This window comes from Staurois parvus, unplaced genomic scaffold (genome assembly GCF_062004578.1).
Source record: "Staurois parvus isolate SC_StPar_1 unplaced genomic scaffold, SC_StPar_1.0 ptg000173l, whole genome shotgun sequence".
NCBI classification, from domain to species: Eukaryota; Metazoa; Chordata; class Amphibia; order Anura; family Ranidae; genus Staurois; species Staurois parvus.
This window is the reverse complement of record NW_028317969.1, coordinates 3,687,566-3,712,720: the sequence shown is the minus strand read 5'-3', so window position 1 is coordinate 3,712,720 and position 25,155 is coordinate 3,687,566. Positions and strand designations below refer to the sequence as shown.

At 44.3% G+C, this 25,155-nt stretch overlaps 1 protein-coding gene and 2 pseudogenes across 6 annotated transcripts in view; all 3 read right to left on the bottom strand.

The window, feature by feature from the left end:
• Positions 1-25,155, bottom strand: part of DLG2 (discs large MAGUK scaffold protein 2) — a 2,035,798-nt gene that overhangs the window by 1,075,428 nt on the left and 935,215 nt on the right. The window lies entirely within an intron of this gene.
• Positions 3,999-25,155, bottom strand: part of LOC149462547 (peptidyl-prolyl cis-trans isomerase B pseudogene) — a 43,244-nt pseudogene continuing 22,087 nt past the window's right edge.
• LOC149462548 (peptidyl-prolyl cis-trans isomerase B pseudogene) lies at positions 4,123-4,806 on the bottom strand (annotated as a pseudogene).

The following is a 25,155-nucleotide window of genomic DNA, read 5'->3' as shown; positions in this document are numbered from 1 at the left end:
TCTACTGTATATGTTGCAGAGAAAAGAACAGTACAGTGGGCTTCTCTCTTCAGTTCACTGTGTCCAGTTTAATAAACCTTGCATTGTGGGACAATGTCCAAAATCCTAGGACCAGTAGGGACTAGGCAGGTGCGGGGGGTGCAATGACACTGTTCTAATGACACCGGGCAGGAAGGGGTTAACATCTGGGGCAATCAAAGGGTTAACTGTGTGCTGTGTTCTACTCAGAGGGCATGCTTCTTTGTATCTCTCTGCTGTGCAGAGAGATACAAAACAGCATGTCCATGCTGACAGGAGAGAGACTTGTGTTGCTTACACACCGGTCTCTCCGCTGCCAGCTTTCCCCAATGACCGCTGAGTGGTTTTAAAGTAAGGATGGGTGTCTCCTGCCTTCATGTAACACTGTACCCTACTGGCATCCTGAGGCAGGTGTGGGGGGTGCGGCCCGCACCGGGAGACACCTAACACACAGGGTGACATTGGACCTGCTCCATGAAAAGGATCGGAGCATAATAGATCAGAGTCTAATCCATTATGCTCCCCAATCCGCAGATCCAATCCATCCTGCGTGGATCGTCGGCTTGCTTTACAACTTACCTTTTCATGGAACGGGTCCGGTGTCACCCCGTATAGGTTGCATGCCGACGACCCCTGCAGCATGGATCGGATCTGCGGATTGGGGAGCATAATGGTCGGAGGGGGTGTCACCAAGTGTTATCGCACCGGGTGACACCAACCCTAGGGACACCCCTGCCTAGAATTGCCCTTCTTATCAACCTATGCAAATACCATCATTGCATCTATTACATGCACATAGTGGTCAGAATACAATATTTTCATGTGATAGTATTTCTTTAACAATGTAAATACATGTCTGATTAGGTGTGATTGCATTTTTTATGTGTGATTTGCACTATTATGAAGTAGGGCTGTCAATGGCTGCTGAGTCAGTCGGGGTGATTTACAAATGGCAAATAGGCTGTACACTTTGCAAGGGAATTGCCACCAAAGCTTAGTGAATGCGGTGTATCTCTGCTGACTTCTATCATCTGTTCATGTGCAAGCAAAGATGCTGTTGTTTTTATTTTCCATGCATATGATTGGTCCTTTGAAAAATTAAATTTCAGCTCATTTACTAGCAAACAGCCCAATTGCCTTTAATAAATCAACCATGGTGACTCCAAGCTGGAGAAGACCCATTCAATATGCCATATACAAATTCAGGACTCCATATACTAATTGTGAAGATCTTTCGGACTAAAATTAGGCCTAAAAGGTTTTCTGTTAAGCAATACATAGAAGCAAATAAAGGGAGTGTTTGGCACGCATTTCTGAAGAGCAGCTATTCATTGGAAACGGTTTCCCTTAACCTCCCTAGCGGTCTGATTATGTCAGTATTTCTGTGCTCAAAACGGTACATTGTTTTGCATGAAAATATGTTGTTTTTTTTATTGTAGGTCTGTAATTCTTAGGAATAACTCACTGAAATCTGTCTGAGCAAGAGTCTAGTAAACATCCCGGGTAGGATAAAATTTGAAACACGAAATCATAAATTATAATATAATAAATCATAAAAAATAATAATATAATAATAATACATTTAATTCAATAATATAATCAAACCAAAAACACTGAAATGTGAAATATAGCGCCAAGTTCGCACATCGCTGAGCTCAGTCGCAAAATTGTTTTCAATGCCTGATGACAAATTTCCTCACGAATCATTATCACTCAATTCTGCAAGTGGTTCTAATTTACTATCGCTGTTCTCTAGCCGGTCTAAAACCACTTTTGACCTAAAGGGACGCTTTTTGGACGCCATGGACGTTTCTCAGTTTCCAGGCAGAAAGAACAGTAAAAATGCAGGCAGGGCACAGGACAAAGCACTCGGGACAAAATGTATGTGAAATGGTTTGATACAGGAATGTTCTACTATGTGAGTTTAGTGTATTAGTAAATGTCACATTTTAAAATTTTTTAATTTCCCGCCGGTTCTGGCCCCCGTACGTCCCAACGCTCGCAGGGACCGGAACCCGAAAGACGGATGCTGCAGGGGGGACATCACGGGAGCACAGGACAAGGTAAGTGCAAGAGGGAATCCCAGAGCAACGCGTTTAACTCGGGGTTACCGCTTTTGGTACTGAAACTTTGCCCCGAGCTACACTCGGGAATACCCCCAGGGGGGATAAGCTCCCCTCTGGTCACAGTTGAGGGTGTACACATCCCCTCTGTCATGTTCAGTACTGCCCATCAAATGCAAACCATTCATTTAGAATGCTGCCACACAGCAACTGCCCAGCAGCTACATGCAATGCACATGGTTGCAGCATGGTCATGTCGGTTTTTAGGGGTTAAAACGTGGTGAGGAGGCAAGACAATGCTTGTCAAATGGCTTGAAACAGTCCTTTTAAAAACAGCTGAAGTTTAGGTTGCTTGTAAGCCATATAGCCTTAGTCTTGTTGCTAAAACAGTTTCAGGACCACGGACAGCACTAAAGACTTAGTGAATCAATACCTGGCATTTAAAACGCGCATACCAGATACAGAAGATTCCCCTGCAGTGATTGTTTGGTGAATGTTAGGCTAGGTTCACACTTGCGTGTTGACCAATGCACAAAATGGCACCCCAACGCACCTTGTTAACAAAGTACCATTTTTAAAAAATGGTTCTTCGCTTATTTTGTGTGATTTTTGTGTGTAGGGAAGTCTATTGAATCCAATGGGCTGCCTTAAACACGTTGTGCAAAATCGTGCAAAAACGCATGCATACCATCGCACCTGCTTATGTGTGAATAGAGCCCTTAGCGCTTTGAAAACGTGCACGAGCACGAAACGTGTTAGCGAGGATCCCAGCTACTGACATCATGCCGCACAGGCCATGAGGAAGGCCGGTGACCATCTTTGATACTGTTTTACATGCCAGATGTGAGTGCAAATATTTTTGTTTCTATACTCTATTAATAAAATACTACATTATTAGAGATTTCTTCTCTGGCTCATTTGTTACGAGCCCCTTAATGTGGATTCCTGTTATTACCATTTTACACCTATGACTGGTCCTTAACATCGGATGGGATGTTTTCCTGGAGCTGGAAAGTAATAGTCTGCTGATCACCTGATGTGCTGACATGTGCCAGATGATCTTTTGAGTTACCCTTTCAGATCCAGATGACCAGGAGTGGTTTGATATACTCAAATGCACGATTTATTGCGCTTTCTGGTTTGTGCAATATACATTAGTTTTCCAGCCACTGGAGTCACGGAATTCACTTTATACCGGCTTTGGACTTGAAATTTATATATCTATTTATCTTTTTGTCACTACTGCACTTTATACGTCATATTTGGACGTTATTATCAACATCTAATATAGCGCTCAACAGCGCATGTTTATACGTTTGTTACAGTATACGTATATGACTATATATTTATCACTTGTTTAGCGCTGCATTTGCTATTATTGGAGCCCTTAGATTAAATGCTTCCTAAATAAGCCCCTATATCTCATACTGACGTCAAATTGCGGCCGCCATCACAAGGCAAACCAGACGGGTTCTATCTTTATCCTAATGAAAGAGTTCAAAGTCAAATTTTTATCCTTACTTTATAATTTCTGTGGAATTCATTCCCTGATTGCAGCACTCCTGTGAGTTGTATTGCCATGAGCGTTCCTTCATAAAGAACATCAGACTTGTCTTAATGAATATCATATTTTATTTATAAACATCCAGAGAGTTGTAATAATGTCAAAGATTCTTAAATTAGACAGCGTTCATCTCTTCTGCCATTATCAAGTGGCCCGGGAAAAGTATTTAGGGGGGAACAACATTTTATAGAAACCTTTTTATTTCCAATGAATTTTACATAATCACAATCTTTTCTCATTCCAAATTTAAAAAATTTGAACATTTAGTGTGTGGAATGTACAAGTCAATTTAATGTGTTCCAATAAGTGCTGTTAGACAGTCACTTGTCTTGGTCAATTTCCGATTAATCACAGTACTGGTTAGGTGGTACACAGCTCACTGCCAGTCACTGAACAAAGGCAACTGATTGAAGAAATCTTCAAGCTCAGGCTGATCCAGCGATGGAAGAAAGTTTTCTGACCTGGTGGGCTCCCCTATTACTCTGTGGCAATTCCAAATTGTTTCTCTACCTCAATTTTTCCACAATCTACAATGACCACACCTTTGAGAGTCTTGTCTCTGGAAACTGTCTTTGTGGATTAAATTTTTCTAACCACATCCTCTCCTTCTAGCACTTTACCAAACATCAAATGCTTCCCATCCAGCCGAGACGTCTTAACTGTGGTGATGAAAAACTGCCATCCATTTGTGTCCTTGCCACCATTTGCCATGCTCTCCCAGTAAGGACCATAGTGCTTCAGCTTCAAGTTTTCATCAGGGAACATGTCCCTATAGATACTTTTAGTGAAATCTCCTCCTTGAATCATGAAGTCTTTGATCATATGGTAGAATTTACTGCCCTTGTAACCAAACCCTTTCTCTCCAGTTGACAGTGCAACAAAGTTATCAACAGTCTTGGCTACAGTTTTACCAAAGAGGCCAATGACTTCTCTTCCGATTTCGTCATCTCCAATCTTGATGTCAAAGTACACCTTGACAGTAACTTTGGGTCTCTTCCTCTTGTTTTTGGCCTGGGATGCACTAGGGAAGAGCAGGAAGAAGATGGAGCCCAAGATAAGGCTCCTGCATGCAATTCTTTTTTTTTTGTATTTTGTAGAAACCTTTTTATTTCCAATGAATTTTACATAATCACAATCTTTTCTCATTCCAAATTTGAACATTTAGTGTGTGAAATGTACAAGTCAATTTAATGTGTTCCAATAAGTGCTGTTAGACAGTCACTTGTCTTGGTCAATTTCCGATTAATCACAGTACTGGTTAGGTGGTACACAGCTCACTGCCAGTCACTGAACAAAGGCAACTGATTAAAGAAATCTTCAAGCTCAGGCAGATCCAGCAATGGAAGAAAGTTTTCTGACCTGGTGGGCTCCCCTATTACTCTTTAGCAATTCCAAATGGCTTCTCTACTTCAATTTTTCCACAATCTATAATGACCGCACCTTTGAGAGGCTTGTCTCTGAAATCTGTCTTTGTGGATTTAATTTTTCTAACCACATCTTCTCCTTCTAGCATGTTACCAAACACCACATGCGTCCCATCCAGCTGAGATGTCTTAACTGTGGTGATGAAAAACTGCCATCCATTTGTGTCTTAGCCACCATTTGCCACGCTCTTCCAGTAAGGACCATAGTGCTTGAGCTTGACGTTTTCATCAGGGAACATGTCCAAATAGATACTTCTACCTCTTGTACCATCTCCTCTAGTGAAATCTCCTCCTTGAATCATGAAGTCTTTGATCACACAGTAGAATTTGCTGCCCTTGTAACCAAATCCTTTCTCTCCAGTTGACAGTGCAACAAGTTATCAACAGTCTTGGCTACGGTTTTACCAAAGAAGCCAAAGACTACTCTTCCGTTTTCGTCATCTCCAATCTTGATGTCGAAGTAGCCCTTGATGGTAACCTTGGGTCTCTTCTTCTTCTCTTTGGCCTGGGATGCACTAGGGAAGAGCAGGAAGATGATGGAGCCCACGATAAGTTGCCTGCATGCAATTTTAGCTTTCTGCTGCAGTGTCCCTGAATTCCTGATACTAGATGATTTAGTTCAATCCCATTTTATTAGTTTTATAGATTTCAAGGAACACAGAAAAAAAAGGCATCACAATTCGTGTAAAGTGTGAAACGACTAAGCATCAGATACATGGTCATATCATGATAGCACTCGGGAACAATCCAAGGACTTGTAACAAAACACAATTAAGAAAGTGAACGGCACTAATAATTGCTGTGGGCAATAAGAAATCCAAGTGTCTAGTGGTGAGAATTCAAGTCTCAAAATCTCATATAGCAAAGGGAAAAAATGTGCATTACATGAGACAAGAAAAAAAGAGGCAGAAAAAAAAAAAGGGAGGGGGTTGGGATATTAGGCCCCATTCACACTTTAGCGGTTTAGAGCTTCGAGCTACAAAACGCTCAACAAGTAAAAACCTATTGTTTTCAGTAGCCCTTGTTCACATATGAGTGTTCTGTCGCTTGTAGCAAAACGCCTGTCGATTAAAAAAAGTACATGAGCTACTTTTCAGGCAGAATTGAGGGTTTTTGTCCCCATAGACTTCCATGGAAATGCCTGAAAAGCGGGACATGAGCCTTTTTGAGCATTTTTTCAAGCGTTATTTAAAGCGTTTTGTCATTTTCTCCTCAAACAGCAGCTCTCTGTCCTTTTTTTCAGCAGCACTCCAAATGTCTAGTTGAAAAATGCCTGACAAAAGCTGCAAAAATGTGAAATTCTGCCCAAAAATGGTCAAAAACATGTAAAAATCGCAAGGCTTTGGTGTGAATGTAGCCTTAGGCCCCATTCACACTTGGGTGTGTTGGATTGCGGGCAGAATTGCTGTGATTTCAAAACGCTCTCCTAAAATAACAAATTGCACAACAGCATGTTTAGGTGCCATTCATTTAACTGGAACCTAAAAACACGATTCAGTTCTGCTGTGATTGTTGCACAATGAATTGCGCTGCAATTGCGAGAAGCACGTCTCCCAAAAGAAGTTCAAAGATATTAAGAAGCATTTGCCTTTTCCCCATATCACTTCCGATGATTTCCATGCAATTTCCAGTGGACTACTGATGCAACTTTGATGAGACTTCAATGCGGCTTCACAAGTTCTCAAGTCTGGGTTCACAGAATTGAATGACAAAGGAAATCTCATATTCTATTGTCAGCGATTTCAGCCCCATAGACTTCCATAATCAAGTCAGCACAGTGCAATTTTGGAAAAGGTTCCTGGTGGACTTCAGGGCGATTTCAGCCCCATAGACTTCTATGTTATCTCACAGAAGTTGCATCAGAATAGATAGGAAACATTCCTATACGACTTTGAAGGATCAGTGTTCTTTTTTTTTTTAACCCTCACCTTTCCTCCCTCATCCTTGCTGTCTTCACACTGAAGCGGTTTTGATCCACCCTTTGATTGATCGATCCTTCCTTCAATCAATAGATTCTGCTTTCATTCGACTGTTTGATCCTTACTTAGATCGATAGATCCTTCGATCAAACAATCGATCCTTTATTTGATTGACCGATCCATCTTTCCTTTGATTGACTGATCGATCCCTCCTTTGATCCACCAATCGATCTTTCTTTTGATCGGCTGATCGATCCTTTCTTTGATCCTTCCTTTAACCCCTCGGCGCCGGTGCCTCCAGGCCCTTTAAGGGTTTCAGAAGCCGGGAGGCGGAACAGGGTTTAGGGTCATGTGACTGACGTGACACGCCATCACGGCAGTCACATGATCGGGGAAGGTCCTAATCGAAAGAGGAGTTCGGACTTTTCTGTGAGTACTGGACATGTGTGCTGGGAGCGTGCAGGGCACGCACTCTCAGCACATTTTTTTTATAGTATGTAAATGTGCGGCCACTCGGCATCTAGGCCAAGACGCCAGGGGGCTGCACACTTGCGTTCGACTGGCGTGAAGAGGTTAATAAACTGAAGGAAGGTTTGATTAAAGGAAAGGTTGAACAATCAATTGAAGGAAGGGTCGGTCAATCGACCAAAGGAAGGCTCCAAAACTGCAGCTGTATAAAAATCCGTGGATGAAGGATGACTAGGGAGGAGAGGTGAGGGTTAAAAAAAAACCACTGAATCCATCAAAGTCGCATAGGAATGATTCTTAACTATGCTGATGTGACTTGTTGAGATAACATAGAAGTCTATGGGGCTGAAATTGCACTGAAGCCCACCAGGAACCTTTTCCAAAATCGTACTGTGCTGTTGATTAGAAGGGCACCATTTGATATAATGTGATTTGCCTTGTCATACAATTCTGTAAACCAGGGCCTGAGAACTTCCCACAGCTACATTGTGTTTTTGAGGTGTTATTCATGCGTTTGTGATGCTGTTTCTATTCATTTCAGTGGAGGGATGCGTTTTTGGGGCATTTTTTTTTTACCGGACCAAACATGCACCAAAAATGCAGCAAGCAGGATTTTTTTTTTCCTCCCAGATCTGGACCAGGCCATCACTGAGCTCCTGGACAGTCTGAGGTGCAACCTGGTGGTGTCAGATGGATCCAAACATGATATCCCAGAGGTGTTCTATTGGATTTAGGTCAGGCAAGTGTAATAATTAATTCATCCTCCAGGAACTGCCTGCATACTCCCCACATGAGGCCAGGCATTGTTGTGCACCAGGAGGAACCCAGGACCCACTGCACCAGGAGGAACCCAGGACCCACTGCACCAGCGTAGGGTCTGAAACTTGGTCCAAGGGCCAAAAGCAAAACTAGTGAAAAAAAATAAAAAGATGAATAGGGAAAACAATGTCAGTGGACTCCACCTGTAAAACCATTCCTGTTTTGGGGGTCGTCTCATTGTTGCCCATCTAGTACACTTGTTAATTTCATTAACACCAAAGCAGCTGAAACAGTTTAACAACCCCCTCTGCTACTTCACTGACCAGATCAATATCCCAGGATTTTCAATGACTTGACGCTATTTTCTGAATAAATATTTTTTTGAGCAGTGTATTATTTTATAGATTTCAGGTCTATACTAAAACTAAAAAGTCTCTAATTTGCCTTTAAATTTGAACCGAAATGCGGCGCACACAGATCGCGGCTACCTCTGTGTTCTCAAAGCTTGCTATGGCATTTTGTAAACCGAACATGAAAATCATTTTCCTTGAAGATGGAAATCAGGGAGCTGTTAGCTAGCCTTTAATCCGGTCTACAGACAATAAATGACAGACAGCCGGATGAAAACCCTTCTTGTAACTGTCAGCCTTCTCCTCCGACGTGTCTATCGCGGGCCATCAGTTCTTGCTCCCTCAGCTCTATATAGATGTAACAATTGCGACAAAGTTTAGGAAATGTGCGGCTTCCTAAATTAAACACCGCCATCGCCAGCTGCATGTTTATCAGCCATCTCCCTCCAAAACATGATAGATAACAAGTCAGTGGAATTAATCATATCAAAACCCTTTGATATTGAAAAAGCCGGAGGAGCAAATACCAAGCAGAACGGGAAAAGTTCATATTGTTTATTATTAAAATGACACAAAAATTGGTGTCATGCAGGAGGGAGTTGGCAAACCTAAAATCCTAACATGGAAACATGCCGATTAGACAAGTGAAGAGCTTAAAGGGGACCTGTGAGGGGGACAGCATGGATCTTGCTTACATGTTTTTAAAGTGGTGTTAAAATCAAAAACGAAAATTGATTATATTGTACCGTAGTTGTGTTCTCTGCAGGGCTGCTGTTAGAATCCACGGGGCCCCATACAGCCAACCTAACAGCCTCCTGCAGACTACTATGCTGCAGTTATGAATGAACACAGTGAGTGATAGGTACCAATAGGTGCCAATCACTTATTGTGCTCATTCAGAAAAGAACGGGGCTGTTAAATGCAAAATATTTACTGGACTCTTCCCTCACTCTCCATCATGAAGGATCCTATCGTGTGCTTGCAGCTGCCGGTATGAAGGAGAGGAGGGAAACCGGCAGAACTGCAGGGGTGGGGGTACACAGGGAGTCCTGGGCAGCAGGGGGAAGTATATGGTGCACAGGGAGGGTGATGGGTGCGACGAGGGGGGAAATTACTGGAACCGATCCCCTGTATGGTTCTCTCGGCAGCAGCTGAAAGTCAGCGGGAGGGACAGGAGAAGAATCCAGGTTTCAGCTGCTGCAGAGAGAGCCATATAGGGGATCGTTTACAGTAATTGCCCCCCGCCATTCCGATCACCCTCCCTGCCCACATCCGATTCACCCAGCTGTCTGGGCTCCCCTGGTGGCCTGGGCCCCATACAGGAGGAATGGTGGTACCCCCTTATCCACGGCCCTGGTTGTCTGCATTAGTTTTCTTTTTTTTTAGGCTTTCCCCCTCTGTTTACCCCTGGTGATCTGGCCAGTAACACACCTCCTGTATTCAAGCGCCCCCACTCTGGATGAAGGAGCACAGGGGGCACCATTGGAGAGCAGGATTGTCAGTCCTGGGGGGGAGGGAGTGTTTGATGTACTAGCAGATTTAGATACACGAACAAATTGAAGCAAACTCAAGCTAATACTTTCTATTTGGTTACAGGAAACAGTTCTGTTTCTTTTGGCATAAAGGTTTTATATAAATAAAGAAAAGCTGATTATTGGAAGCCAGAGGCGGACTGACAACTCATGGGGCCCCCGGGCAATAGGGGATCATGGGGCCCGTGTCCTTGCCATACATGGGCCGGACGGGAAGTGGTTAAACCCTACGTGTGTATGAACACATAGGATAACATGTTGGGGAGTTTACTGGCTGTAGAAAAAAAATGCCAAAAGCCAAAAACAGCCGCTGTAAAAATGTCCAGTGTGTATGAGAACTAAGCCCTCATCCACACTAACTCTGATAACTCTGGTAACATAAGTTGTGTAAAGTCACGTTAAAAACGTAAGTTTTTCAGCGTTTTCGTATTAGCGTTTTTAGTGTGTTTTACTGCAATTAGCCTCGTTTTACCACGTTTGCATTTTTAGCATTTTTTAGCATTTGTTTGGTCAACAAAGCATCCAAATACACCAGTTTGTGGCGTTTTTCTGCGTTTTTCAGTGTTAGAGTGTTTTTATAGCTAAAAACTCCTCTAGAATCCCACTAGTTCTGGGGTTTTTTTCCAGCCAAAAAACGTTGACTATAGTCTATGTGTGCGTGGACACATAGGATAACATGCTGGGGGGTTTACTGGCAGTAGAGAAAAAAAGGCAAAAAGGCAAAAACAGCCGTTGTGAAACCATCCAATGTGCATGAGGACTAAAGATAAAGCTCATACATTGTGCATTTAAGGTATTTGGTATGTGCATATACGGTGTTCCATCTCATCTCCGGATCATCTGTTTGGTATCATATCATGTCTCTATGTATGGATTATATACCCTGTCTAGAGTTACATAGTAATGGAGATTCTCTCTCTGGTTGTAGTCTTTTATTCTTGGCTCTCTGTGAAGTTCCTGCTTATATGAGATGTGTATGGTAGTACAGGCATAATCTTCTGTAAATGCATAATGTCTACATAAAGAATTACAAAAAAAAAAAGAAAGAAAAACAACAGACCTGCTGGCCAGAATACCAGATGAAAATAAAGATAAAGTCTACAAAAGAAAACTAATGCAGCCAATCCATCTAAGAATACGTAAGCTGCAGTATAATAAATGCTTGCTTTTGGGTTTAATACCACTTTAAAGTGACCCGTTACTCAGCAAGTCAAATAGAAGCAGCCATGCAAGGAAAGATAACTCATATTCCAACCTTCACTCAGTTTAGGAGCTATGGCCGGTCTTGTATGTGATTCTTCCAGGCATATAGGATAGTGCAGGGGCGGACTGACCATTTGGAAACTCGGGCACTGCCCGAGGGCCCGGGGTCAGTAGGGGCCCCCATGAGATGCCCCTGGTACCTTTTTCATAGGCTTTTTTGAGTTTGGGCAAGGACACAGGGGCCCCATGATCCCCTATTGCCCGGGGGCCCCATGAGTTGTCAGTCTGCCCCTGGGATAGTGTGTTCCCTGCTGAGTTCCGGAGCACCTTCCATTGCTTGGTACTTTAAGGGCCAGTTCACACCATAGAAACGCAGTCTGTGTTTCTGCATGTGTGTTTTTGACGCAATTTTGATGCATTTTCTATGTGCTTTTAATGCATTCCAGACTCAGGGGCAGACTGACAACTCATGGGGCCCCTGGGCAATAGGGGATCATGGGGCCCCTGTGTCCTTGCCAAACTCACATACAAAGCAATAATGTAATACGTGTTTTCTTCTTGACATGTAATTATTCTTTATAACCTACAAAGCTTTTTCATGGGATTCACGGTATTAAACCCAAAAAAGTAATATATTACAGCTTACCAATCATTAGATGTGGTGGCTGCATTATTTTCTTTTTTTTTAGGCTTTGTTTCCCTCTGTTTTCTGTTATAGCCGGCATCAGTGAACATACACAAAAAAAAAAAAACTTGTCAGGCTTTTTTATACTGAAGTCAATTGATAAATTGACTTCAGTACAACCAGACATCCCATAGATGGATCAAAAGTTAGCTGGTTCCTACTAAACAAGATGAATTTTGTTATGTCTGTGGCAGGGGTGGCCTGACAACTCATGGGGACCCCGGGCAATAGGGGATCATGGGGCCCCTGTGTCCTTGCCCAAACTCAAAAAAGCCTATGAAAAAGGTACCAGGGGCATCTCATGGGCCCCCTACTGACCTCGGGCCCTCGGGCACTGCCCGAGTTTCCAAATGGTCAGTTCGCCCCTTATTCCAGTGCATTTTGAATGCATTCCTGATGCTTTTTTTTTCCTCCTTTTTTTGGAGTTATTTGGGGTACAGTGCATTTTTGATGCGTTTTACCACATTCTGGTACAGTTCTATTCAGGAAAAATGCAGTCTGTTCTACTATTTTTGTGAGGAACCAGAACGGACTGGAACTGCAAGCACTGGTGTGAACCATGCCATTGACAACCATGTAACCTACTTTCTGTGCATTTTGAATGCAGGAAACAAAATGCACTGGAACGCATGTAGTATGAACCAGCCTTAAAGGCACGATTCTGGGGTTGTCATTCTCCTAGTAAGTCATTAATCAAGAGCTTTGCCTAATGAAAGTGACTTCAGTGGCGTCACTACATCCATAGCAGCCCCCAAGGGGGGCAGGAGGGGATCCCGCTAGGGAGGACTTTAAAGTGTTACTAAACCCACAACAGTAAAATCAGTCTGTATATGCAGTAAAGCATTCTTGTTATACTCACTGTGGAATCTAAGGGGTTATTGTATAAAAGGATGTTGGTTCAAATAAAAGATTAACATAGATTAGAAAGAGGTTAGAAGGGTGGGAAGGGGTAAAGCAGGCATGTTAGTAACAGGGGGCTACCCTCCATCATAGCTGGGTAGAGATGGGTTCTGAATCATTCTTAGCCTATGATAGAAACTCAAATGAGTGGCAGAATATAGACTTTGTGGCCCAGGTGTGAGAAAACTGGTCTTCCTTTCCCATCTCCTGAGCCAACCAGGGGCGGACTGACCATTTGGAAACTCGGGCACTGCCCGAGGGCCCGGGGTCAGTAGGGGGCCCCATGAGATGCCCCTGGTACCTTTTTCTTAGGCTTTTTTGAGTTTGGGCAAGGACACAGGGGCCCCATGATCCCCTATTGCCCGGGGCCACCTTAAGTTGTCATATATTAAGGTTTGTTGCCTCTGTAGCCGCTGTGTTTGGTTGTGCAAGAGTGTCGAAACTTTCTAAGAATCTGGCTGGTATTTTATTCAAAAGCAGCCACCAAAAAGTATAATAAAAGCTTTTGATGGAAAGGACTTTAAAACAATATCCTCCATTTTTCATTTAACAGTAGTATGTATTGATTGAATGGAAACATATACACTTTCCTGGAGGTATTCTTGAAGGTGGCAGTTCTTGAGGATCTCTGGACTTGAGATAAGAACATCCATGCAGATAATATGGATTAGAGGTTAAATAAAAACAACAGCACAAGCACAGCATGATAATTGTGTAACTATAACTTTATTTTAATATTTCGGTCAATTTCTGAATGGCGGGAGAAAAGATACCCAAACCAGCTTCCTATATTGTCAGAACAACCATGGATTCCCCCTCTCAGAGTATCATTCATAGCACGTTACTTCCAGAGTCCACACAGTGACAAGTGTACCTCTCCCACGCGCTCTCATTTGATTGGTTCAGGGCAGCAATTTGCTGACCTCCACTTTTTTCTGCTCAAAGACTGGAGAGCAGACGGTTTGTTTTAGGATGACAGCGGCAGGAAGAGCTGACAGAGAGACACGATTACAGACACAGACCCTTTGTCTTCGGGAAAAGGTGTGATGGAGAGAATATCACTTGGTGTGTCAATGGCAGCATTCATTAGGGATATGTTTGAGGCTCGTTTCAATAGTTGTCACCCCAACTGAACCTAAAATTTGATCTGATAACCTACAAGGATCAGGAAGGCATTTTTTTCCCAGTGGGTGCAAATTGGATCATGCTTTGCTGGTTTTTTGTTTTTTTTTTGCCTTCCTCTGAATCAACTGTGGGTGTAGGATTATAACTTTTTTTTCTATGGTTGAACTGGATGGACTTTTGTCTTTTTTCAGCCAGACTAACTATGTAACTATATATACTGTTGTGTTCAAAATAATAGCAGTCAGACATCACTAACCGGATCAATCACTGTTTTTGGTAGAAATGATATTTCTACATGGCAAATAATTTACTATCAGGTGTAGTAGAGTAATAGAAATCCAACAGACCCAACAGTCATGACATGCATGCTGCTGATTCTGTGTAATTGAATCACTCATTGAAAGGGGCATGTTCAAAATAATAGCAGTGTGGAGTTCTATTAGTGAGGTCATTCATTCTTTGAAAAACAGGTGGCAATTATTGCCCTTATTTAAGGAAGGAAGGCAGCAAATGTTGTACATGCTGGTTACAGTGCATTTCTCTCTGAAATTCTGAGGAAAATAGGTAATTCCAGACATTGTTCAGAAGAACAGCGTACCTTGATTAAAAAGTTGATTGGAGAGGGGAAAACGTATAAAGAAGTGCAGAAAATGATATGCTGCTCAGCTAAAATGATCGCAAATGCTTTAAAATAGCAACCAAAACCTGAAAGACGTGGAAGAAAGCGAAAAACTACCATTCGAATGGATAGAAGAATAGCCAAAATGGCAAGGACTCAGCCAACAATCAGCTCCAGGAAGATGAAAGAAGGTGTAAAGTTTCCTGTGAGTACTGTTACAATTAGAAGACGCCTATGTGAAGCCAAGCTATCTGCAAGAAGCCCCCGCAAAGTCCCACTGTTGAAAAAAAGACATGTCCTGAAGAGGTTACAATTTGCCAAAGAGCACATCGGCTGGCCTAAAGAGAAATGACGCAACATTTTGTGGACTGATGAAAGTAAGATTGTTCTTTTCGGGTCTAGTGGCCGGAGATAGTTTGTCAGACGACCCCCAAACACTGAATTCAAGCCACAGTACACCGTGAAGACAGTGAAGCATGGTGGTGCAAGCATCATGATATGGGGATATTTCTCATACTACGGTGTTGGGCCTATTTATCGCATACCAGGGATCATGGATCAGTTTGAATAAATCAGAATACTTGAAGAGGTCATGCTGCCTTATGCCGAAGAGGAAATGCCCTTGAAATGGGTGTTCCAACAAGACAACGACCCCAAACACACCAGTAAACGTACAACATCTTGGTTCCAGACCAACAAGATTGACGTTATGGAGTGGCCAGCCCAATCCCCGGATCTTAATCCAATAGAAAACTTGTGAGGTGACATAAAAAATGCAGTTTCTGAGGCAAAACCAAGAAATAGAGAAGAAATGTGGAATGTAGTCCAATCATCCTGGGCTGGAATACCTGATCACAGGTACCAGAAGTTGGTTGACTCCATGCAACACAGATGTACAGCTGTTCAGAAACAGTGCGACTACAACTAAAATATTCATGAAGTCATTCAAAGGAAAGCAAAATCTTCAAACATTTTTCAGTTTATATAGTGAATGTTTGAGTTTGTAAAGAAGAATACAAACACTCCTATTTTTTTGAACAGTCTAATATTCACTTTTCTTCAATTTTTTTTAGAGGAACAACACAAATTTGATATATTTTTCTTCATGTTTTCATTTGTAATAGAATGTGTAGTGTTCCCAATGCATTTGTGTTTATGGAAATAAAAGCTATTAGTGTGTTGAATAAAGTGAATAAAGTTGAAAATCCTTCTGCTTTTATTTTGAACACAACTGTATGTAACTATGTAACAACCCTGCACCCATTCCTACGGACATGCACCCCCTTCCCAAACTCAAAATGAATGGTTTGGCTAAGTAAGCACACTAACAGTAGGGTGTAGTTTCAAAATGCATGCAATGGTAGGGCTGTGCTTGTCACTTACAGTGGTGACAAAAAGTGTGCACATTTTTAAAATTCTTTATGTTTTGCAGATTTGCAGGCTTACAGGCAGGGCTGTTGGTAGAAACCATGGGGCGCCATACAGCCAACCTGACAGGGCCCCCCTAAAAAAAAAACAAAAAAAAAACGTTTACTATGCTTCAGTTATGAATGAACACAGTGAATGATTGGTACCGATCATTCATTATGTTCAATCAGGAAAAGAAGGGGCTGGTAAATGTGACATATTTACTAGACCCTTCCCCCATGCTCCATCCTGAAGGATCCTATTGTGTGCTTGCATCTGCGGGTGGGAGAGAAAAGCATGAGCAGCAGGGGAAACATATGCACAGGGAGGGTGATGGGTGCGGCAGGGGGCAATTACTGGAACAGATCCCTGGTATGGCTCTCTCTGCAGCAGTTGAAAGCTAGTGGGAGGGAGAGTAGAGGAAGCTGGCTTTCAGCTGCTGCAGAAAAAGCCATACAGGGGATAAGATCCCCTGTCCCTCCCTGCCCACATCAGATTCACCCAGCTGTCTGGGCCCCCCTGCTGGCCTGGAGGCCTGGTGGTACCCCCCTATCCACGGCCCTGCTTACAGGAATTGTTATTTTGCATCAAATGCAATCTATCTCTCAACCCCCCACCTCACCCCCTCGGTCTCCGATCAAATCACACACCTACTGAGCGACATATCAGTCTGGATGTCGCTCCACTTCCTTAAATTGAACCTCTCCAAAACCGAGCTCCTCGTCTTCCCCCCCAGCCCGGACACCACCCCCCATTGACTTCTCCATCACATCCAACAACACCACCATCAAACCCGCCCTGCAGGCCAGAGTACTTGGTGTAATCCTGGACTCCAACCAATCCTTCCAGTCCCTAGTCCAATCTTTAACAAACTCATGCAGACTCCACCTCCGCAACATCGCCAAAATCCGCACGTTCCTAACCCCAGAAACCACTAAGCAGCTCATCCACTCCCTCATCATATCACGACTCAACTACTGCAACTCCCTCCTCACTGGCCTGCCTCGCCACAGGCTATCCCCGCTTCAGTCGATCCTGAATACGGCTGCCAGACTCATTCACCTTACCAACCGCTCCGTTTCCGCCACCCCCCTCTGCCAATCCCTCCACTGGCTTCCGATTGTGCAACGGATCAAATTCAAAATCCTAACGCTGACGTACAAAGCCGTCCACCATACTGCCCCGAACTACATCTCTGACCTAATATCCAAGTACCGCCCAGCACGCACACTCCGCTCCTCACAAGACCTCCTTCTCTCTAGTTCCCTGGTCTCCTCCTCCCATGCCCGCCTCCAGGACTTCTCCAGGGTGTCACTCATCCTCTGGAACTCCCTGCCCCAACCCATCAGACTATCACCTACTCTCCTCTCCTTTAGGCGCACCCTGAAAACCCATCTCTTCAGGGAAGCCTACCCCACCCCCTGCTAACCTGCCGACCTCCTCCACTCTTCCTACCACTCCATCCCCCACAGCTATCTCCTCCTGTGCCACCATCCCCTCCCTCCTAGATTGTAAGTTCAAAAGAGCAGGGCCCTCAATCCCCTCATGTTTTGCATTGTATTGGTATTGTTCTGTCACATGTTCTGTCCCCCTTTGTAATGTACAGCGCTGAGCGAACTATTGGCGCTTTATAAATACTGTACAATAATAATTATAAAATGCAAATGTTTATATGTCAATTTAAAGACACTTTACTTCTGAATTCAATGCACAAAAACAGAATTCAAATATATGTAGTATGAAAAGTTATGCTTGCTTTAGTCTGAACAAACAAAAAACAAACAAAAAACAAGTGTGAAGAGCAAGTCTTTTTTGACACTTTGTCATTTTCTAACAGAAAAACAAAAAGAATCCCACCATACAATAAGCCTTGGCCTCTTAACCTACTGTAGACCCTTAACTCATCCCCTCACACTTGAAGAATTAAAGCCAAAACCAGAAATGGAATATAATGCAGTTTACTAATCCTTACATGTGGTGGTTGCATTAGTTTTTTTTTTAGACTTTTTTCCCTCTGTTTTTCACCAGAAAGAATTGGTTAGCTGCAGTATAATAAATATTTGCACTGGGGTTTAATACTGATTTAACCTGACTCCAATACTTTACTTTACTGGACCTGCACACGTTGTGTTATACCCCCTGGCCCTTGCACTCTGTCTGGTATGTACCTTTGGACCTGCACACTGTGTATTATGTACTCCTGACCCCTGTAGTCTGTGTATTACAGCCTTCTGACCCCCACACTCTGTGCTTTATACACTCTTGGCTGCTGTATTCTGTGTGTTACAGCCCCAGACTTGCACTTTTGTGTTACATCCCCTGGAACTACGCTCTGTGTGTTACACATCCCTGGACCTGCACTAAGTGCATCATACGCTCCTGGCCCCTGAACTCTGTGTGTTATGTACCTTTGGACCTGCACACTGTGTATTATGTACTCCTGACCCCTGTAGTCTGTGTATTACATCCTTCTGACCCCCACACTCTGTGCTTTATACACTCCTGGCTCCTGTATTCTGTGTGTTATACCCCCTGGACCTGCACTGTGTGTTACACCCCTCTGGACCTGCTCTGTGTGTTACACCCCCTGAACCTGCACTGTGTGTTACACCCCTCTGGACCTGCACTGTGTGTTACACACCCCTGGACCTGCACTGTGTGTTACACACCCCTGGACCTGCACTGTGTGTTACACACCCCTGGACCTGCACTGTGTGTTACACACCCCTGGACCTGCACTGTGTGTTACACACCCCTGGACCTGCACTGTGTGTTACACACCCCTGGACCTGCACTGTGTGTTACACACCCCTGGACCTGCACTGTGTGTTACACACCCCTGGACCTGCACTCTGTGTGTTACACCCCCAAGCCTGCGCTGGGTGTTACAACCCTCTGGACCTGCACTGTGTGTTGCACCCCCCGGGCCTGCACTTTGTGTGTTACACCCTGTGATCCTGCACTGTGTGTTACACCCCTCTGGACCTGCACTGTGTGTTACACCCCCTGAACCTGCACTGTGTGTTACACCCCCTGAACCTGCACTGTGTGTTACACCCCCTGAACCTGCACTGTGTGTTACACCCCCTGGAGCTACGCTCTGTGTGTTACACACCCCTGGGCCTGCACTTTTTGTGTTACACCCCTCTGGACCTGCACTGTGTGTGGTACACCCCTCTGGACCTGCACTGTGTGTGGTACACCCCTCTGGACCTGCACTGTGTGTGGTACACCCCTCTGGACCTGCACTGTGTGTGGTACACCCCTCTGGACCTGCACTGTGTGTGGTACACCCCCTGAACCTGCACTGTGTGTGGTACACCCCCTGAACCTGCACTGTGTGTGGTACACCCCTCTGGACCTGCACTGTGTGTTACACACCCCTGGACCTGCACTGTGTGTTACACACCCCTGGACCTGCACTGTGTGTTACACACCCCTGGACCTGCACTGTGTGTTACACACCCCTGGACCTGCACTGTGTGTTACACACCCCTGGACCTGCACTGTGTGTTACACACCCCTGGACCTGCACTGTGTGTTACACACCCCTGGACCTGCACTCTGTGTGTTACACCCCCAAGCCTGCGCTGGGTGTTACAACCCTCTGGACCTGCACTGTGTGTTGCACCCCCCGGGCCTGCACTTTGTGTGTTACACCCCGTGATCCTGCACTGTGTGTTACACCCCTCTGGACCTGCACTGTGTGTTACACCCCCTGAACCTGCACTGTGTGTTACACCCCCTGAACCTGCACTGTGTGTTACACCCCCTGGAGCTACGCTCTGTGTGTTACACACCCCTGGGCCTGCACTCCGTGCATTATACACTCCTGGCGCCTGTAATCTCTGTTTTGCACTCCTGTGTTAGCTCTTTGATTAGACAAACTACATAATGAGCTGTTATGCACCAGGAAACTAGAACCTTTTTACCAATTTCTGAAGACATACTGCTGATCACACATATACTGTATGTCCACTAAATATGTTCTTCCACAATCTTGCGTGGGAAAAAATAGATTCTTTCAGAGGAATCTCACCTGCAAAGGCAGCTCTGTAGAAAGACTGTTTTCATGCAGCAATTACCTCCAGTTGTATCCAATGGTTCCCCACAGCGTCGTACAACCAGTAATTGATTTTCTTATTTGAGAAATATCTGTAGCATCTACTAACGCGGCCTTGAAAGCCATTACATACATATAACTATATACCCTAAATGTGTTTTTCAATATGTTTGGCAGCATAACTAACTAAATACAGGTTTCTTAAGCAAAATGTTTTTATGTGTATCTGTTGCAAATTTCTTACCTAGAGATCCTGCCAGTAACAGCGCTTCCTGTTGCAGGCTGAAAATGCTATGGAATCTATCCACCACCATGAATAATACCCATGACCTGTGTAATATTTTAACTGCCTGTGAGTTTCAGCTAAATTTTAGTGGCCATAATATGACATTTTCTTGAAATACCCTATTTAGGAAAATTCCACATTATGGCCACTAGCTGGAACTTATGGTCATAGAAAAGAAGACATATTATACATTAAGGGCTTCTTTGTGGCGGCTGTGCAAATGCTTGAGACATTCACACAACAATTTTTTTTTTATAAACAGACCCCTAAGCCACGGTCTCACATTTAGCAGCACTGTTGTCATTTTGCCATTCAACTTCCTTCAGTTGGCTGGAGTTGTGTTTTAGGATACACTATATTGGCAAAAGTATTGGGCCAGCCCTCGAAATCATGTGATTCAGGTGTTCCAATCCCCTCCATGGCCACAGGTGTATAACATCAGGCACCTAGGCATGCAGACGGCTTCTACAAACATTTGTGAAAGAATGGGTCGCTCTCAGGAGCTCAGTGACTCCAAGCGTGGTCACGTGATAGGTTGTCACCTGTGCAGTAAGTCCATCCATGACATTTCCTGGCTACTAAATATTCCATGGATAACTGTTAGTGGGATTATAACAAAGTGGAAGCATCTGGGAACAACAGCAACTCAGCCACCAAGTGGTTGGCCACGTAATATGACAGAGCGGGGTCAGCGCATGCTGAAGCGCACAGTGTGCAGAAGTCGCCAACTGTCTGCACAGTCAATAGCTAAAGACCTCCAAACTTGGTGTGGCCTTCAGATGAGCCCAACAACGGTACGCAGAGAGTTTCATGGAATGGGTTTCCATGGCCGAGCAGCTGCATCCAAGCCTTCCATCACCGAGTGTAATGCAAAGCGTCGGATGCCGTGGTGTAAAGCACACCGCCACTGGACTCTAGAGCAGTGGAGACGTGTTCTCTGGAGTGATGAATCACGCTTCTCTGTCTGGCAAACCGATGAACGTGTCTGGGTTTGGTGGTTGCCAGGAGAACGGTACTTGTCTGACTGCATTGTACCAAGTGTAAAGTTTGGTGGAGGGGGGATTATCGTGTGGGATTGTTTTTCAGGGGTTGGGCTTGGCCCCTTATTTCTAATAAAGGGAACTCTTAAGGTGTCACCATACTAAGACATTTTGGATAATTTCATGCGCCCAACTTTGTGGGAAGAGTTTGGGGATGGCCCCTTCCTGTTCCAACATGACTGCGCACCAGTGCACAAAGCAAGGTCCATAAAGACATGGATGAGTGAGTTTGGGGTGGAGGAACTTGACTGGCCTGCACAGAGTCCTGACTTCAACCCCATAGAACACCTTTGGGATGAATTAGAGTGGAGACTGCAGGCCAGGCTTCCTCCCCCGACATCAGTGCCTGACCTCACAAATGTGCTTCTGGAACGATGGTCAAACCTTCCCATAGACACCCTCCTAAACCTTGTGGACGGCCTTCCCAGAAGAGTTGAAGCTGCTATAGTTGCAAAGGGCGGGGCCAACTCAATATTGAACTCTACGGACTAAGACTGGGATGCCATTAAAGTTTATGTGTGTGGAAAGCCCGGCCGACCAATACTTTTGGCAATATAGTGTAAATCTAACTGTTGGAGACACCCTTAAAATATGCTCATTTTTCATAGAGGGGGTTATTTTTATTTCTAAATGTAAAGTGGTAATAAAGACTGAAAGTTTTTTACCTTATTGCTTTTTTTGTATGAAGGTAAAAAACCTTCTGGGTGCTGCTCCCCGCCGCCCCAGCCCCTCCCTTATACTCACCTGAGCCCCCTCTCGATACAGCAATGTGCACTGGAGCCTCGGCTGTCCCAAGCCTCTCTCTACTCAAGGCCCCCACTGCTATTATTATTATTATACAGGATTTATATTATTATTATTATTATACAGGATTTATATGGCACCAACAGTTTGCTCAGCACTTTACAATATAACGGGAGACAATACAGCAACAATACAGTTCAATACAAGAGGGATAGGAGGGCCTGATCCTTGGAGCTTACAATATAAGAGGGAGGGGCTAGTGGTATAAAATGTAGTAACTGTAGGGGATCAATCTGTTCTATGGGAGGAGAACAGCACTGGATTGAGCTAGGGCTCAAATAAGTATGCGGGGGGGGGGGGGGGGTTTGGTTTGGGCTTTGGGAGGTAGCTGGGTAGAGAAGTTTTTTTTACCATCATGCATAAAATGAAGGTAAAAAAAACTTCAGCATTTAGAACCACTTTTAAACATTGTTTACACTTGTGCCCTGGGGGTGGTAAAAATAGGAAGTTGAGCCACTGTTCTACCACTCCCACCATCCTCTTTTATCGAAAGGGGGTTTGCCGGAGGGGCTGTACACATGGGCAGCCATGGCAGGAATTATATTGCCGATTGGCAGGCCGTACCGCCACTAAATGCGACCCATACCATAATAAACGACATAGAATCGCACGTAGTTTACTACTTTCTCTGTGTTCTAGGGGAGGCCTAGGGGCACCGGATATCGTGACCTATTACTATGCTACTGACCTCTGCTTCCTCACATCGTGGTCCTCCTATAACCCTCCCAACCTGTGGACTGAGATTGAGTCCTTACAATTGACTCCAACTCATCCTTGTTCTCTCCTCTGGTCGAGCTCGGCGGTGGATCTTGCCCCTATCCGTCGTTTTTTTCCTTGGCCCCATGCAATTCTCTATGAGTATCTGGCAGAAATGTAAGACTAGGTTTGCATTGACATCAGATTGCTCCCCACTGACTAATATCCTCTTTAACCCCAACCTTCCAGACAGTTTGGCCGTGTCCCGGGTGCTCCCTTGGGTCACAGCTAACCTTTTCCAACTGCGCCACTTCGTACATCCTGTGACTCAGAAGCTGCAACCATTCGCATACCTCCAGAAAAAGGGTCTACCTTCCCAACCAGGGGCGGACTGACCATTTGGAAACTCGGGCACTGCCCAAGGGCCCAGGGTCAGTAGGAGGCCCCATGAGATGCCCCTGGTACCTTTTTCATAGGCTTTTTTGAGTTTGGGCAAGGACACAGGGGCCCCATGATCCCCTATTGCCCGGGGGCCCCATGAGTTGTCAGTCCGCCTCTGTTCCCAACATTTATATATCTATCTCCAGATACGCCACTTTTTTCTCTACCATGTCCCCCACATTGACTCTTGGGAAACCCACTCCCTTTGAGCGTCTGTGCATACAGGGTCCACATCAAAGGGGCATCATTTCTAATACATATAAACTTCTTTTGGATGCTTCCCCCCTCTCTACTGACACTCATCACTACATGCGCAAGTGGTCCCAGTTTTTACAATGTGACATTGATCTGACGCAGTGGAAGAAAATTTGGGAAAAACGCATCTAAATCTTCTGTCTGTGTGGTTTATAAGGGAACTACATCCAAAATTAGGATGCTGTGGTACAAAACTCCCGATGTAATTCATGCCTTTAACCCGAATGCTTCTTCCGCCTGCTGGCGTTGCGGGAAAGACTTTGGCTCCCTCTTCCATATTTTTTGGACTTGTGGATCCATCATTCCCTTTTGGGAAGAGGTTTTGTCCTTTTTACAATTGCTATTGCATACCTCTCTCACCTCTGAGCCCCTATACTTTTTATTGAGCCTGCCATTCCCAGGTCTTCCCAAAATGGCCAGGAAACTCACCACACATATTCTGACTGCGGCTAGAAGAAGCATTCCTATGTGTTGGCTATCCTCTATACCTCCTTCAATGCCAACTCTGTTTAAAATTATTTCTGATGTGAGACAGATGGAATACCTGACTGCTCTACACGCCTGTTCGATTGCTGTGTTTGAGGCAGTGTGGCACCATTTAGAAACTTGGGCACCGCCCGAGGGCCCGGGGTCAGTAGGGGCCCCATGAGATGCCCCTGGTACCTTTTTCATAGGCGTTTTTGAGTTTGGGCAAGGACACAGGGGCCCCATGATCCCCTATTGCCTGGGGGCCCCATGATTTGTCAGTCTACCCCTGGTGGCACCCATGGGACAATTTCACCTCCTCCCACCTTTCTCCAAATGTACGGTTCTGATGGCCTCTCCACTGTTGCTATGTGACATTATGTTTGTAACCATGCAGATTTGACCATCGATGTGCTCCCTCTCTTTCTCCTGTGTTCTTTTTTCAAGTCACTGTTTGTATGTATATATATATATATATATATATATATGTGTGAAAACCAATAAAAATTGTTAATACAAAAAAAATGCGACCCATACAAGTGAATGTGGCCGGGCCGCAACTGCTTGCAATGCATGTGGTTGTTGCGCAGTGGTGCAAGATTTACAGGGTTAAAAAAGGCAGCGATGAGGCAACATAGCGTCTTGCAGCTGTCTGTCAAACACCCTCTGAAAAGTGATCTATTGTGGATTGCTTTTCATAAGGCAACACAAATGTAAACGAGCCTTAAAAAAAGATCTTCTGAGACCGCCATTACACAAGGTAAAGGATTTAAGAAAAAAAGGAAAGGTAGAGTTGGGCTTTAAACTGATGACATATATGTATGATATATAACTGCAAAAACTGGTAAAAAAATATTGATAATCTGATCATCGAAATTAAGGGCAATTTCCAAAAATTAATAAAAAGTAAAAGTAATGCATATATTATTTTTTTGCATTGGCGGCTACAAAGGGCTGTAACTGCGACTAGTAGATTGGAGTGCAACACACTGGCTTCTGCTGGAGGCAGCAAACAATGGACTGTGATATTACCACTTGCATGCCATTGAAAAATATCTGCTGCAGTGAT